Source organism: Lagopus muta, chromosome 1 (genome assembly GCF_023343835.1).
Source record: "Lagopus muta isolate bLagMut1 chromosome 1, bLagMut1 primary, whole genome shotgun sequence".
In the NCBI taxonomy this organism is placed as follows: Eukaryota; Metazoa; Chordata; class Aves; order Galliformes; family Phasianidae; genus Lagopus; species Lagopus muta.
In genome coordinates this window covers 89,908,447-89,923,071 of record NC_064433.1, presented here as the reverse complement: position 1 = coordinate 89,923,071, position 14,625 = coordinate 89,908,447, and the positions used below count along the sequence as shown (strand labels likewise).

Here is a 14,625-nt window from a genome sequence, read left to right as displayed (position 1 = left end):
TTATACAGAATTTGTTGGAACTTTAGCATTTTTTCAGTCACTTCTGAATATCTTTATGGGAATAGAGTAGAGAAGAGTGGACTAGGATAGTTCATTTGGAAGGGATCTTCAAAGATCATCGAGTACAACTGCATGAACATTTCAGAGCTAACGTTAGGGTTTCTGAGGGCATTTTCCAAATGTCTCTTGAACGCTAACAGGCATGTGGCAAAACCATCTCTCTAGGAAGCCTATTCCAGTGTTTGACCACCTGTATGAGAACTGCTGAGTCACGGCCTGAACCTCTGATTGATCACCTGAGGTGAGCCATGAGTCAGCCAGAAGAGCACAGGTGAAGGCAATTCTCCTGTGCTACTGGAAGGGGTGGAGCCTGGTTCCACTCATCCTAGACCTATTTAAGAGCTGGCTACCAGTGGGGAAGGATCTTGTCTAGAGATCCCCTTTTCTGGTGTTTTTTGTGGGTGAGCCAAGCATATGGGTAAGTTCTCCATTTATTCTCTCTTGTTATCTTAGTCTACTTTGCCTAACTTTCTTGTTCTTTTTTGTGATTATAGCATCTTAATATCCATTGATTATGCAACCACCTCAGAAATGAACATCTCTATTCAGGTAGGACAGGGTTTCCTCTCCCCCTACACCTCATCACCAATTTGTTGCTTTCTACTTTGAGGTTTTTTTCTGAATAGCAAAGTCCTTCCTAGTCTTTACGTTATGGAACACATAACTAGGGAATCCTTCCTTGCTAAGTTTCCTACTCCAAAAGTCATAGTACCTGTAACAGAAAAAGTGGTTCATCATAAAAACCTGATTGAAATTGGCATATACCCAGAAAGTACGTAAGGAGTCACCCTTTTCTGATCCCAGAGGTATACACGAGTACATTTAATATACTAAAGTTGCAGAAAAATTAGTATTTTTTCTTCTTGGCATCTAAGCAGCACAACACCGTCTTTTCTGCCATATTGTTTGTATGTTATCTCCTTATTGAATTACTTGTTATTTTCATTAAAAAGAAATCTATTCTTTTAATATTTTAAATAAGTGATAGCACGTAATTGTTTCTTCATAGAAACGTCTTCCAGGGATATTTAATGTTATGGAAAATCTTCTGGAGTAATGTTTGAACATTCACTTTTACTGTAACATTCTGTTCTATAAAAAGTGAACTTTATAAATTGTAAAAAAAGAAGAGATGACAACTGTTTTCCATATGATGAGAGCACTGAATGATAAAATGTAGAAGTGCTTGCTGATGTTGGTTAATTTTCTTATGAACTTCTTAAAAATAGCACCAAAGCTTTAAAAAAAAAAAAAAAAAAAAGTATTGCAGTACTGCACTGTTGACTTTGCAGAAGCTTTTTGTTTTATTGAAAATTATTCTCCCCCACAGTTGTCTATGTCCCAAAAAAAAAAAAAAAAAAAAAAATTTGATCACTGCTGAAGGAAAAAATGACTGTGAGTTCTGTGAGTTTAACTGGACTGTGGTTTATTACACATAGATGTTGAGCAGTATTCTTTGTGTGAGCTCTTATTCCACCGCAAATACAGAGTAGTTTAAAGAAATTAGGGTAGGAAAACCCTTCTATGTCACAGAGGAAGAAATGCACACAGACTTCTTACGCTGGAGTAGCTGACACACTGTAAGATTACAGTCTAGCTTTTTCCTGATAATTCATGTCATTATTTCATGTAGACATTCATGTAGCCAGTCCTCTAGTTGCTTTGTATCACAGTAATTTCCAGTTCAGGCTACAAGCCTTACTTATTGAGATTTATGGCCATTGATGTAGCTCCACTTACATATTTAAGACTGTTGTATGACTACAGTATGTAGGAATGATAAATCAGGCCACAGTAGGAGTGATACAACACTGTGATGTTCATCTAACAGAATATTACTGTGTACAGAAGGCCAAATAACAGATGCAAAACCTAGAAGAAACAAACAAGCTTGTAAAACTTAACTTTCTAGTCAGGATATACTTGTTGTCTGTATTGTATGAGAATCAATTAATGCTAACTGCACAATTAAATCAATCATAGATGAACTACTTAATTAAGTCTCAACTGCACTCTCATTCCATCAATCCGCTGATGGCGATATTTCTCCTTCTAATAAGGAACGCTGTGTGGTTAGAATGTTTCTTGGGCTCTTTGGTAGCCTCTAACAATGATGGTATCTCTGAAGCATACCACAGGCAGTATGTGAGTAAGCCTTCTTTGCGCACCTGAGCCGCAGCAAAGCCGATTTAGTACATGAAGGTCTGGGGCTCTGCAGTAGAATTTGCAGTCTACCACTGTAGGACTCAGTAGTTCCAAAACTGAGCTGTCTTACTGTCTTAGGCAGTGAAGCTCTTCCAGTGTCACTGAGACATCTGTTAAGATGTGCATAAGAGGTTTAGAGAAGTATGGCAGAGCTAAGAGAAACAATTTAGCAGAGAATAGTGCTCAACGAGATTTTCTGGAAATGAACAAGGAAGGAAGTGAAGCAGCCTTCCAGTGGGCAGCAACACAGCTCTTATTGTTATGAATTCAAGAAAAAAGAAGAAATAATAATTACAGAGACTATCCATAGGGAACTGAGAGGACCCCTGAGTTAAGCACTATGCAGAGTGGATGCACCTGTCTGATTTAAATAGAGCTATTCCTGAACAGTGTGGCAATGAGTCCTCACATCTGTTGTGAGAGTACAACATTGGCACATGGCAGCAATCTGTGCAACCTATTTTGTCCCCTTGCGTAATGTTACAATCTTTAAATACAATTTTTTCTAATGTTACCTAAGAGTAGTTTTACTTACTACTTTCCATGAATGAAAGTATGTATTTATTCAGCAAGTTCTATACATTGAGAAGAACAAGAGCTTGTTCACTGAGAGAAGAAGACAGGTGAAGAAGAGTAGGAACAGAGATGGCAAACTCTACACCTCTCTAACACAAATTTCTAACAAAATGCTTCCTAAAGAAACTGAAAACAATCACACAAAACCCAAACTATTAAAAACAAAACAAACCGACCAAACAAACAGGTTTGCTCATACGTAATTTTTGAAACGTTAACAAGTTAATATGAAATCAGAGAGCTTCCAAAATTAAAATTAAATCAAAACTCTAATATACACTGGAGTGGTTGTTTTTTTATTTTTTTTATTTTATAATTGGTAGTATTCAATGCAACCATCAACAACTTATTAGATCCTTTGTGAACTGGATTAAATGTTATTTTAAGATTCAGCCTCATGGAATAATGCTGTTTATGCCGAACTGCTGAACTCCTGCATCGAAAAAGTTTGGATACTTTGTAATTTATTTACATGCAGATTGATATCTGACGTGTACCATTTTGTGGGCTTCTACAACACTGTGTTTCTATAAATTCAGTTTAAGATGCACACGTTAGCGGAGCCCTATGACTTTGAGATTTTCTCTCATGCTGTAACTGTGTGTTTCAGGCATAACTTATGTGTAAGAACTCCCTTCTTCACACTTCTTGGAATATATTTTCGAGTAAATTGTTCTTATTTTATCCTCTGAACTAGTTTTTTGAAGGCAGCTGTGAATTAACAAAAAATTTTAACTGGAAAAATGTTGCTTGCTCCTTTGCAGCCTCCAATTTCTGATTTTGTACATTCCCTCTACATAGATGCTCTTTATTGTACGTGCACACTAGACCTCTCTCATTGCTTTCTCACATCTGCTATTATTTTTTTATTCTTATTTTTATTAACTATCTCAATGCCTGTTAAATTTTAAATCTTCCTACTGAACATAACTGAGATATTCCGTTTATCTATGAATAGAAGAGAAGGTAGAGCCAGTGGCTGAATGAATGAATGTTTTCTCCAAAATCTAGAGGTTAAATGTCTGTTGTGCTGATCCGTGGCCCTGTAAAACTTTTTACTAAAAGACTTTTGGCTTGTGGAAATGAAAGAGAAGTGATTTTCAGAAGGTCCCTGCTCAGTACTGTCATATAACCTCAGTTATTATTACTACAGAATTTCCAGTTGCAGAAAGTTAGGATTTCTGTGGTAGAAAAATCAACCTTAACAAAGGAATAGTAGTTACAAAATTGCAGAAATTATATATTTTCCTTCTTACTGAGCAGCAGCAAAAATAGTGTATTGTTGCCCCAAAGCTGGATGGCAGCAGATGTTGGGAGTTTTACAGTACATCTGTTTCCTAGTTGAAAAAAATTAATTGCAGACTTTGGAATATTTTCTGATGGTCTGTTAGTATTCATGAGGTGTCAATAACCATGTTTACTTTTGACAGAAAGAATAAAAACAAGCAATCTGGTGTTCAGGTCATTTTGGTTGAACTGACTTCACTGTATAAGGAAACATGCTTCCTATAAAAATGTTCCATTTTCTGATATTTTCCAATTCTGCCTGTTCTCACCCTATTCCTCATTGACAGTCCACCACCAATTAAGCTTCATGGCCAGTACTACACATGAAAACTAAAATACATATAAGTAAATAACTTATTTATTGAAATATACCAAATCAAAGTTGCCAGAATTCATACTCAGTTCAGGCAAAAATTAAGTAAAAGTTTCAAGTTTCACCTGGAATGAAAATGAAGCATTTTAGAAAGGGAACAAACAAATGCTTAGCAGTTTAGAAAATGCTAAAATGAGATGGACACTTCTATAAATAACATTAGCAACATATGGAATGCTGATGTATTTTCATATAAATTTGTAATCAAAGACACAATTGCTATGTGTGGAATTGCTCTTGACTCTCATTTTTTATTCTCCATTCAAGGTAAGACTTTTAAGGGTTGTTCTCATTCTTCTGATACATTTGCATGTTGCATAGACTACGTAGGTACCTACTGATCCACTACAACCTTGTAATAGACTTGTCAAGGGAATTTTGAATGAAAATTTTCTCTATATTTTTGGAGTGTGTCCTGATTACTACTGTGGTGTTTTTTTTGTTTGGTTTATTTTTTTGTTTGTTTATTTGTTTTTTAAATTAATTAATTTATTATTGTCATATAAGAAAAGCACCAAATATTTCACTAAAATGAAGAATCAATGTGTAACTGACGTTAATGAACAGGGCGAAAAATACATCATTTTCCATTATGTCAAAGACAATGTTACTGTTTCCAGCCACATTCTAGTCATAAATTTCAACTTTCTGTTAAAAGTAAGAAGTGCAAGCTTTCAGAAAATTGCAATCCAGATTTGCAATGAGAACCAGACATTTTTGTAAAGTGCAATTTGCAAACCTAAAACTGTTGTTCTAGTCAATGGAAAACAGAGATGAAATTGACTTTAAAAATGAATTTTTATCTATTTTTATTTAAAATTTTATGGAAACACAAAGGAAACTAGATGAATCGGAACAGAAAACCTTCTAAACAGTAATTTTTCTTCTTTTTTTTTTTTTTTTTTTTTTTTTCTTCCTGCTTTTGGCTAGATTAAATGCAGGGAAATAAGGCACACTTGGAGTGCATTTCCTCACTTCCACATCTGCTCTGTCCAGGTTTCCCTGAGAAGTACAGGCTGCTAAAAATGATAATGTTTTTTTATCCAACAACATATTAAACTTCTATCTACTTGAGGCAGATCCGTAGAATACAGAAGCAGCTGGATCCAGCTGAGGCAGGGAGGTGGGTTGGGGGAGTGTGATAAGCAGGCAATTTTTGTGGCTTCTGTAGAAGCTGTGACAATAGAGTGAGACTATCCTACAAGCCATTTTCACTTTATCTTTTCTCCTGGGCTACATATCTTCCTCCTAATATTTTCATAATTTATCACATCTGTAAGATACGTCTTGCTGGCACAATGCTTTTGGATCATGGACCTTACATTCATAATTGATTCTTCAATGGGTTATCTGTGACTTCTTTTTCATAGGATATCCAAAACTTTAGAATTCAATTCCTTGACTTTCATTCTTCTTCATGCTTCTCTCCAAAAGGATATCTGACAATTTCTGCTCATTGATTTTTGTGCTATCTATACTCATTTTACAGCTATACTATGTGATTTTACTAAAAAATGAGGGCTAAACTTTTTCTTCTAACTTAACTTGTAAATCAGAGAAAATATGCTATACTTGGTGAAGACCACTAGCTTTAGCTTTTCAGATGAAAGTTAACAATTTGGATCAAAACCAGCTCCGCTCACTTTTGCAGGCATTTGTAGCTACTATTTTTATAAAAGAAATTGCCAAGGATAGAATGTTGTGTTGCAAGCAGTGAATGCATACAAACAAAAATTACATTTTTGCCTATAATTCTAGATTTCCTACTTCTGGAATGTACCACTTGCTAAGGACAGGCAATAGATAGATATACAGATGCAATAGATCAATAGGGCAATAAATAATCCCTGAACCAAGGGATCTTCTCCCAAGGAAGATGTGCTGATCTACTGTGAAGTTTATAAAACACAGGTAATTTTTAGGCCTTGCTTTTTGCTCTAAGGGTAACCTGATGTGATATGGTCTCACTATGCTAGGATCTCATGACATCTGAGGCTGCAAGCCAGGAGCAGCGAGGGGTGTGTTTGGGAGGAGTTTGCTGTTGCTCCTCCTGCCACCACTGTTTCCTCCAACAGTCACTGCAGTGGCCTTTCTTAGTTTGAGATGTGAAAAAAGTGCAGTGTTATCTCCCTTAAATTGTTGTTGTAAGTATACAGATCATTAGCCTCTCTTTAATTTGTTTCTTAAGAAATTCAGCATTTTGCTGGATTCTCATTAATACCTAAAAATGCATCAAGTGCAATTTTAAATATCAAAGAGGAAAGATTATTTCTCTCTTCCATATAAATAACAAGTTTCTTGGCTTTTTAGGACTTCGTTCTGTGTCCATTTTAAGTTCCATGCATCATGTTCTTTGTGGAAATAATTAAACGATTTATCACCTTATCATCTGCTGTGACACTTTTTTGTTTTTCTTCTTCTGAGTAATGCAGTAAGAAATGTCTGATAAGTGACATTCTTTACTTTGACAAAATCAAAATCAGAGTGGTAAGTTAGCTGGAGTTACAGTAAGACAGAGCACCAGGTGTATCAGCACACTCACTTCTTTTACTCACTTATATTTCAGTCTTATGCACTGTAATAAGTATTAATTGAGTAAAGTATTTTTAAATACAGTGATGTGAATGAAATTGTACAGGTAACTGCTGCTTAGATTACTGAATATCATTAATTATGCCAAACTTTACAAGCATGAGGCTGCATTTAAGATTAATCATTTGTCATTTCAAATATAATTGTTTATTATTGCTTACCTTATGGAAAAACAAAAGCTATACTATATTTTGGCTGTTTATTGGTTAGTGTGTGTATATAGTATATGGACATAACATCAAATATAAGACATTGTTTAATTAAACCCACTGCTGTGTGATAGGAACAATGTCCTATTAATAGATAATGAGCATTTTTCTGTAGTTGAAATGATAGATCTTGAACTTTTAGAGCAGATGTCACAGACTTTTAAGAGATAAAACTGTGTTAATCTCAGTTTGTAATAGGATCATTCCAGCTATCCAAAATCAGAGAAGTAGAGAAAATTGAGAGTAATGTCCCACAGGATTGTGTAATTAGTAACACCTGCAGGCTCTCACTTCTTCTCTGACTTTATGCTAACTTTCTTCTAGTCTACGGTCTGCAGCAAACCTGTGATAACTGGGGAAAAAAAAGGTGTCTGGTTGGAGTTTCATTGTACAGACATCTCAAGGACAGAGGTAGAGTAGTTTAAACACCAACTCTTGCTCAGGGCTATGCCTCAGGGTGCAGCTGAACACTTTAATTGCACTAGAAACATTTTCAGATACTGTCTTTAAAAATAGGGTAACAGCCTGTCCTAGTTCCATATTTCATGATCTCTCAGCCATTTACCACACTAAGCAATGCTAGTAGATCTTATAAGCACTGGATGCTTCCACAGAACATGAAAAAATCTGTAGTGAAACACATGAATTTTCCCTTTGGATAACCAGCCTGTGCAACTGAACATGATAAACCAATATTAACATGCCTTAGAAGGTAAAAAAGTTCTCACATAATGAAACTAAGGAATTACAGCATAGAATTAGCTCTATAGTGAGGTCAAGGGGCCTTAATCCATTTCATTCCCTTCTGAAATATGCAGCTTTGAAACTGAGCTTTTGCAAATACGTACAGATGGGCTTCCTGAAATGATCAACTGACTGCCTAAGATTCAGTTGTACTGTGTTTATATTTAAATTCAAGCTTTATTATTGTTCCATAACGTATTTCTGTATTTAATTCATGAATTCTTTTGGTGGCATGGCAGTTTAGCACACTTGCAAAATTGACCAAAGCTTTCTTTTGCCTTGAAACTAATGGGAAGAGGGGGTGCTGTCATTTTCAGATCAAATAGTCACTAGGGTATTTTTGTTTGCTTTGTTGTGTTTTGTTTCTGCTCCTATTTTTGCTTTTTTCTATTATTTCAGCATAGAAGTGTGTTATGTCTTATGGAATTATTCTCAGAATATAAAAAGTTAAGTCCAGTCATTGTAAACTTACTGAAGAAATTAGCATGGCTTATGTCAGAAAGAAAGTTACATAAAGATTTATTAAACCAATGCTTCACCAAATTTTGATGAAATACACATCACTTATCCTGTTTAAGATGCAGCATAGTAATTTTGTTGGAATTATGGTACTCTTCATTCTTAAAGGATCATGAAATGATTCAGGTTGCTCCGGAAGTAATGCCTCCTATTTTATTATGTTGGCCAATGACATCAGAGACAATGTTGGTGGTACGACTGTAGATGTCGAGTCTTCACACCAATGTTCCGTTATGCTTTGTTATTGTGTAACAGATGGCAGCAGAGAGGCAGTTTAGCAGAATAGCATCTGACATGGAAGTGAGTATGAAGATAAGGTGTGGAATTGAATTCCTCCATGAATAAAACTGCACCCACTGACATTCAGTAACACTTGCTGAATTTTTATGGAGACCAAAAAGTGGATAGGAGCACAGTGAAGCAGTGGGTGTTGCACTTCAGCAGCAGCAACATGGACAACAAACACAGTCACATTATGGAAGGCCATGCACAGCTATTGTAATATCATGAAATGAAAAGCGTCTCAATTATCTCATCTGTGCAAATTGGTTAACAGTGGTGGCTATGTTGAAAAAAGTGTTTTGTAGCTGAGAATTTGCTCTAGCAAATAGTGTTATTTTGCTCTGTTGTAGTTTTCATGGAAATAAATAAGAGGCATTATTTTCAGAGCAACCTTTGTATACCTCAATAATACTGGAAGAGCTGAATCTAAGTTGAAAGTATGTTTGTATTTCTGCTGGTATGTGGAGGCTGTTACTGTGAGACTACTGCTGGCCATCAGGGCTTTCTACTAGAACTACCTAACAGATCAGACCTGCAAAAAATGTCCTTGCCATTTCCATGTGCACAGAATCTGTTCCACCTGAACTCTGGTTAACTAATTTCAGAAGAAGAGCTGTATCTAAACTTTATGGATATTTTTAAACTTCATTGACAATGTCAGTATGTACAGAAATGCCTTTTCCTTCCTAACAGATTTTCTGTGAGGGGGCTTGGGGACAGGAAGCAGCTTGTTTCTTGTGATTACTTGCTGCTCTACTATTGTGAAAAAGAATACTGCAGTCGTATGTTGCCTGAGCCATGAGATCTACATACTGTATCTGTCTACTTTCAAAGCACCTATTGCTACATAGAAGTATGTTTACTCTGTATGCAGTAAGTATATTGGTAGTGAACTATGCTAAGATGAGAAAATGTGCTAAAAGAACAAGAGATTCAACTGAAAAGGAACTGCTTAATAAAATTTCTACTTTAAGATAGCGGCAAATTACGGCCATAAAATTCTCCACAAAGGTAAATAGGTTTAGTTTATGGAGAAGTTAAAGGACACTCAAAGATCAAGATGATTTTATGAAATATACTCCATCTCATTTTTAAAAACAAAACAAAAAAAAACCACACACAAAAATGTAGCTAGGCTACACTTCATTAAACTGTATACTTCATAACTCTCACACGTATATGGCAGTTTCTGTTCTGCTTCTTAGAGACTGTTTAATAGTGAAGCGCCATAGGAAAGTCTCCCATTATGAAGACTTCATTATTTTTTCTAGTGACGGTGCCAGTGCATCATAAAATAGCATAATAATTAAAAACTAAAACTAGTGTCAGTAGAAGAAAAATGAATGAAGAATTCACTGATGCAGAATATCTTTATTTAGTGTTTATTACCTTACTAATTCATAAAACCGTTACAATGGTTATTGCTATCTTCATTAGTATGTGAACTCGCAAGGTGATTAACAACAGTAAGTACAAATAAAGATCAGGAAATTAATAACCAGGATGATGAAAACAGCTTTTAAAATCTGGGATTATTTATCTTTCCAATTTTAAATAAATAATAAAAGAGAAAAAAACCTATTTTTACTTCTGCATTTTATTTCTGCTAATTATTGCACAAATTACATTGAACACATTGTAAAGAGAAATGGATAATTACTCAAAAGCAATTAAAGATTCTAAGTCTGTATAGTAATTATGATTATTTTCTTTGGAAAATGAGAGTGCCATTTATCTTTAATGTATGCTATGTAATTAAGACTGTATGCAGTTATCTTATCATCCACTTCCAATGGGGATTGTTTTTTTAAATATTTGGCAACAGTGAAAGTAGTTGTGTACAGTGGGACACTCTTATAAGTAAAGAATGTTTTAAAGTAAAGAATGTTAGTCATAACTTCAGTATTCCTAATCTGCAGTTTCCTAATTTGTTTATATTTAGTGACTTCTGACATGACTGACCTAATATTAGACCTGACAGTCACTTCTCTTGCTCTTCTATGTCTCTATGAATTCTCTGTATTTTACTAAATTCCTCAGCTTCTGTTGATCTATTTAACTGTCCCAGCCAAGTGTCTACTCATGACTTTGTAAAGCTTAACTTTATGCAGTTTTGCTTCAGAAGTATTTGAAAGATTGCTGTGCAGCAAGAACTGTGCTCCAGTTCTTCATTCCTGAGCAACTTCTATAGTCAGATAAGGGGCAAGAAAAAAGTGGCCTTTCAAAATAGTTATTAATGTTTAAGCTGATGAGTAACTTTACATTGTTCTTTACCCACATAGTTTATCTCCTCCTATGCAGATCTTTCCAGGCTAATCCTTCCCTAGCTTATAGAAAGAAATTCTGCAACACTAATACTGTTGAATGCAAGAGCACACAGAGCTTGACTTCTGGAAGAGGTCACTAAGGAATGTGATCCAATGTGTTCCACATCTACTGGAAATGCAGCTGTAGTATTAGCATGCTTTGGATTGGGTTATATCACTGAATCATATATGGGCAATAAACAGAATAACTCCTAACACCGTGCTGACTTTTCCTGTGGCTCTGAGGTAGTCACAAAAGGAAATATCCAATGATAACTGAGTTCTCTCCCAGTGACACACAGCTTGGCTATATTAGCAACCTGTTGATCTCATGTGAAGTCCCAACAATGCACTACCCAGGAACATGAACATCCTGAGAGGGTAGACTTTTGTGGAAGTCTCAAAGTGGAGAAAAATAGTTCTAAATCAGATCTGTAGCTCTTCCTCAATATGATGATCTGACGTAAACAGAAGCAACACATACTCTCTTAATGATTGTGGATGAGATTTCAGCAACACTTTTTTGGGAGTCCACTATGGAAATTGTGAGTTCTCTTGTAAGCTATTACTTGCTCCATTTTTGTTCTTGGAATGACACAGTTTTTCATCTTTAAATAACATATGTTGAGTCCAATTGGGAAGTATTTTGACAGTGTACCATACTCTTGTTCCTTTATGAAACAGAGTATGAGAATTCTGTGTTGTTCACAGCACCAATTCAAAGGGAAATTGGAAATCACTTTAGCACTAAGCATTTTCAAACCTGCTGCTTCAGAGACTGTCTCTCAACAATAGTGATGAAGAATCACGTTAATTAACAGTTAAGTAACAATTATTATCCCCATGGCATCAAAAGACTTCACATTTCTCTTTAAATTTAGTAGATCAGATTATCATTTAAAAAACAACAGTATTTTATAATAATGTAGAGTACCTGCCTGACCTGAGCAAAACAAAATATTAAGTTGAAATTTGAGACCTTGGTTTTTTAACAAGATATCAGCCAACTTTAAGTATGGTTGCTGGACAGAGTCCACCAACAAATAACAGAAAAGGAGTGAATTAAATACTGCCAGGTCACATTCTTTTGGATGACTGACTGAGATGTCTGCCATAAATGTGCCATTTGGAAGTGAGAGAAGGCAAGTAGACTTGTTGAAGGTAGACAAGACAGCTTGTGTCCTAGTGCTGTTGAAGACATGCCTGGGAAAAATGCTGGTGGGTTGTTGCACTCTGCAGAGATCTGCTGCACTGTATCTGTGATTTTGGGAAAGAGTCCAAGAGCAGGAGTAGGGTGAGAAGCCAAGGCCTGACCTGAAAGGGGAGAGCTAAGGGCTTCTTGCAGTTGCATGGAAACAGTGAGCACGCACTTTGCCATTGTAGACATTCAGTTGCTGGAATCATCCAGCCATTACAGAAATCCAACCATTGGAGCAGGCCAGCAATTGGAACTGTTGAGCAGTGAGCAAGCATGACAACATGGCTCTGTTTTGGGGACTGATTTTGCATTCAGCAGCAAGTAACGACCTGGAAACAGCTGGAAGAGGAAAGTCATGGTCTTTTCATATCTTGTTGAGCTTTTATTTTGTCAACAAGTATGAAGCCGTAAAGCCCAGAGATAAAGATGACCACACATAAATTAGGGCTGCATTCCATGATGTAGTGTATTCTTTATGTAGGTAGTTCTTGGCATATTTATTACTGTGTTACTGTAACTTCCTGAGGTGGGCTTTTTTTTGCTACAGTTCTGAAATGCCCAACACAGCCAAACAGTAAGGCTGTAAATAGAGCCCATGGAACTTTCTTTTATTAAATGTACGGCAATGTGAATATTTAAACACAAAAAGTAAGAAATTTATCACCCTGAGTATCTAAGTCATTACTGAAGTAAAATGTTAGGTTATATACTATTTGTCTACTCCATACAAACATCCTAGAGTAGTTATGAAACAAGTGGTTATATGCTGTTTTATTTATGTATTCTGTTAAACAGCGCTCTACAAAGATAGCAAAAAATGTGTATTAGTACTAAATCTAGCCATGCAGTTTAAACAGATTTCTGGATTTCACCACAATGACATTCTATGCAAATAGAATTTAACACATGTAAAATTAATTTGAAATAAACTACTGCGTCATATAGCAGTTACATATGAACATAATGAAGGTCTAATCATTCCATAGTGAGGCTCTTAACAGATTGTCCTCCAAATGAATGCACTTAATGTTTAACTCTTTCTTTGGCATTACACATCAGAAGTTCAGCATTTCTAAATTTTTAATTGGTGTGTATGCCAACCATTTCCAATTAATATATATATAGTTAAATAACTAAATCAATGTTTAAGCTCCTTTACCAAAACAAATCCAGCCACATACAACAGCAGTTTGTTAGTGGCTCCTTTTCAGAATTTGCTGGTCTCAGCAGTTTTTTATAATTGTGCTCTTCTTGCTTGGATGCCTACAGTCAGTCACTCTATGTTCTGATTCAGAAATATAAAACAATAATCTTCCTCTAAGAATATCTCAGTGAAGTTGGATTAATCAAGAACTAAACAGATCACCACTGTAAAGGGAAATTCCATTTTTTTTCAAACGTCTGAGGAGAAACGTTTAGCTACCTTGTAGAAAGACACTTCTTTCATCAGGTTGAATGCTGTTATCAGCAAAATGCAAGAAAGATTAAGGATCCTCTTTTTTTTTTTTGATTTCTAGATTCAAGTCAATCTTTTCTCAGCCAATATTTTGTGGGAAAATATACCTGAGTTTGAATGATACAGACTGTACAAATAACTGTATTATAATAATGAGTTTAAATGGAATCTGAGAAGTTATTTGTCATTCATAAATAAAGTCTGAGAAAGAATCAGAAAGAATATATATCTTACCTTGGAACTGCAATGGTGCTATTTTTTGTCATTTCACTCCAGGTTAATTAATTCCATATTATATACTAAAGAGAATGAAAGACATATGTCCCTGTGAACTTAATATTTGTCACACTGCTACAAGAAAATGGATTTCTGTAGTTAGGTGTTGATATTATTGTGCTACCTACTACATTGTGCTATATCTATTACATATATATATAAGCAGTATATTGTGCTACCTACTAGGGGGAGATAGTGTGGTTCCTGTGGGCAACTTCCTGAGGGCTTAATAAGTTCTGATTATGTGCTTGGAGCTGTGCAGCTTTGCTTTAGAATGCTGATAAGTCAAGGTATGAAAATATTCATAGTTTTACTGTCTACATGTATCCAGGAGCCATATGTTGCATGTAGCAGATCACAGAGGAGAAAAGAACTCTCAGAAGTCTTACCATACCCCTCAGGGATCCCTTACCTCTAGTGTGGAGCTGGGTTGGCTGGGCCAAACAAGCAGCAAGTGCAGCTATAGAAGCTGCAATGGTACCCACACTGCTCAAGGAGTTCCAGCTTGGCATCCTGTGTGGGGAAACAGAAATGTAGTTCTT

The 14,625-nt window shown here is 35.6% G+C and overlaps 1 long non-coding RNA gene across 1 annotated transcript; it reads left to right on the top strand.

Moving 5' to 3' along the window:
• Positions 1-424: 424 nt before the first annotated feature.
• LOC125699562 (uncharacterized) lies at positions 425-14,144 on the top strand. The gene is made up of 3 exons (XR_007379612.1): positions 425-478; positions 9,541-9,700; positions 11,149-14,144. It is a non-coding gene; the product is annotated as an uncharacterized LOC125699562 (long non-coding RNA).
• Positions 14,145-14,625: the final 481 nt, after the last annotated feature.